The 3,374-nt window shown below is 36.9% G+C and overlaps 1 long non-coding RNA gene across 1 annotated transcript; it reads right to left on the reverse strand.

Moving 5' to 3' along the window:
- Positions 1-570: 570 nt before the first annotated feature.
- LOC122052164 lies at positions 571-1,924 on the reverse strand. Its single transcript, XR_006131928.1, has 3 exons — positions 1,125-1,924; positions 915-1,031; positions 571-631 (listed from the first exon to the last, which is right to left on the reverse strand). It is a non-coding gene; the product is annotated as an uncharacterized LOC122052164 (long non-coding RNA).
- Positions 1,925-3,374: the final 1,450 nt, after the last annotated feature.

Below are 3,374 nucleotides of genomic sequence, written 5' to 3' on the forward strand. Positions count from 1 at the left end.
TAAGACGCTCCAGCCGCCACTACTCTCGAGTGACTGAGTGGACAATTTGTGTAGTAGCTGAATAGTTACATAGCATGGGGTCCGTGCGACTTGCATCTCCAGTCACTACTACCCATGAGTGACCAAGTGGAAGCATGACAAGACAAGCGACATCTACTGTAGCTACCACTACCCATAAGTGGTTGAGTGTGCGGCGCTGACCAACGACTCACTTATCCATAAGGAAGACGTAGTCATTGGTATGCATGCAATGTGATGATGCGAAAGATGTAATAGTCATCATATATATATAAATAGAAATCAGGTATACTATAGTAAGCCAGCATGCTTAATAAGGTATGTGAATAAAAAATAATTAAAGCAAGTAAGTATGGTATCTACTATCTGCTAAATATCATGGATGACAAATGAGAGACTGTATAGATACAAATTAAATCAGCTCAAAGAACATGTGGATAAGTAACAAGCTCAAGAAAAATATAAGTGGAGTTATGGTAAATACAGTTATTGTCCAAATATAGTTTATGCACTAAGATCAAAGAACTAAAGAATCAAAGAAAGAAGTACATGCCTTTAACTGTAGATTGTGCTAAACAATCCCATATCGAGACACTTCTCTTGAATCAAAGTCCTGCAACATAATGTACAGTTTTAGTTAATTCCAAATGTGACAACAAGCTAAACTAAATCCTAATCTCATTAGGAACCCCAATTTGGATCGACCTAAACAATCCAACTCAATTAGCTAACCCTAATTGGATCCATCATACTCATTTATCAATTCCTCCATAAACAATCACTACTACATTGGATTTGATATCCCCAAGCATTCACAATCAGATTAAACCAATTAATCCCTAAACATCCTATACTCATATCGGTATGCTAAACATAAACCAAGTCCAATAACTCACCCAATGTGAGAGTCTCCTCTGTTGACTCACAGCCGAGGGTCTTGTTGCCAGGAATTATGGCCGAAGGGACACTTGCTGCTGAAACTTTGTGGATGGAACTACAATGAAGTTGTTTCCCTTTCAATTCCAACATCCCAATCACAATTAATACATACACATCTAAGCATTAGACCCAAATCTTAATCTACAACATTTAAACTAACAACTTACCCCCAATTGATCCTCACCTTCTGGTCGAATCATTCTTGCTTGGCTGGTACAAGGCAATTTGGGAAATTCTGGACAGGAGCTTCACATTGAAGCAAGGCGAGAGGTCCCGCACTAACCCTAGAGGTAGAGGGTTAGCCGAAGTGGAGGGTTCGATGGCTACAGCTAGCTACCAACGGTTGACCTCCTTGATGCAAGATCCAGTGAAGAGGAAGAGGCGGTGAACTTCTCTGATGCAAGATCCGCAGCTCTTCTCGACTCCACGAGAAAGGGGAAAGGATTGCCCTCAATCCCTTCATCGATTCTCCTTCTCTCGGTGATGGCGACACTGATTAGTAGCATCAATGAATCAGGGCATCACAATAACGCGAGAGAAAGGAAAACTCGGCATAGATCAAGGAATACACGGTGAGACCAGCATTCACATGATAGATGACAGCGTCAACATCGTGTGGAAAGGAAACTCAGCAGTCGAGAGTGTGGTTGCCGCTATTTCTCCCATGCACAGAAGATGAAGAGCAGATGGTGGCTGAGATCAACACTAATGAAGTAGTCGGTCGGTTGGGCATGACAGCATCGATATGGGTGATGGCACACAATGGCTAATGTCTGACAATCAGGCGGCAGTAATCAAGCAAGGTGGCACGACATTTTATCATAGTGGAGATGAGCTCGCAACTATTAGCAGAACGGTGTCGACACCTAAGGGTCATAGCAGCCTACGCATCAATGATGTCGGCGATGTGCGTGTGAGAAAGGGGAGAGGAGATGGTGGATCAGGAAGAAGGAAAAGGAGACGAAAGAGGAACGAGGGAATAAAGAAAACCTAGGTTTTCTTTTTATACCTTAGGTCTATTCTAAGTTTATTCCTTAATCGACTCCCACTTAGATATTCCAAATAGGCCTTCCTCTAGCCCAATAGTCTCGTCCCCTTAAAACGTGTCATACAGACTCTATTTAAATCCCAAAAAATTCTTAAAAATTCCTAAAAAAATCTAATAATGTTATTACTCTAATAAACCTTATTATTTAATTGTCAGATCTTACAAAATGATTTTTCAGTCGACTGAAGAAGACTTATAAAAGGGAAGCTCGAGATTCGAGGTAAATAATTGAATTCCAATTCACTCTGTGCTATAGTTCTCATTCGTGTTACTCTACTACTCATCTTCAAGCAAGCTACTACTTTAACAAAGTGTTGACAATCTTCATCATTATTCTTTTCTATATACTTTCATTTAACTTGCACTGTACTTAATTTCAAATAAGATAGTAGGCTATTACTATCTGATACTTTTTATTGTATGAATTGTTTCTTTCCGAAGGTTTCATAAAGAAGAGTTATAGTGAGTTATCCATCGATATAACATAGCTCCGAACCAAGTAACCACCTGAGTCATCTTTATTACTCTTTTTTTTTTCTGCTGCTTTACTTTAATTTGTTTGTTTTGATAAAAGTAAAAAAAAATTTAATGAGTGATATTCCCCCCCCCCCCCCCCCCCCCCCCTCTATCGTTTCTTTTTTATCCATCATTATTTTCATAGACAACTATTTTTCCCTAATAGAATATGACATAAGTAATGTCAATGTAAAATTGAAAACCATTGAAAACTTCAATGTTTTACTCTACTTTGTATTCAACTAATTAATGGTGATTACTATCAAAAGATATACTTCACCAAGGTTTTCCAAAATGATTTTAAAATAATTTTTAAAATAAATTTTTAACCATGTTCTTTAGACTAAATGCACATAACTTGTACACTTGCTTTCTAATGATTGGACTTCACATAATCATTTGTTTTGATGAAACTAAAACTCAAAAGGATGCACTAAATCAACATATTGAGTTTTGTTTATCTTCCTAACATCTCACTTGTATCTAATGTGTCTCAAAAACACATACAACTCAAACTTATGGTCTTGTGAGATGTAAAATAAGTTTTCCCTAAAACTAAGGGATCATGAATTTTTAACTAGGTATTTAAAATTTTGATCATCCCACTTAGGATGTCAATTTATGTCATTGTCCTTATTTACAAGGTTTTAAAAATACTGTATGAAAATGATTATGGCATACATCAAAAAGAGTATTTTCAAAAAGAAATCTATCATATCTAAATGATGTATGTATGACATGATATATGATATTTTTCATAAACATATAAATGCAAGAGGAATGATGTCATGACGTATTATAGGGCACATAATCATAACAATTTTAGCATAAAGAAATACCTAGATTACCTATC

Source organism: Zingiber officinale, chromosome 3A (assembly GCF_018446385.1).
Source record: "Zingiber officinale cultivar Zhangliang chromosome 3A, Zo_v1.1, whole genome shotgun sequence".
NCBI classification, from domain to species: domain Eukaryota; kingdom Viridiplantae; phylum Streptophyta; class Magnoliopsida; order Zingiberales; family Zingiberaceae; genus Zingiber; species Zingiber officinale.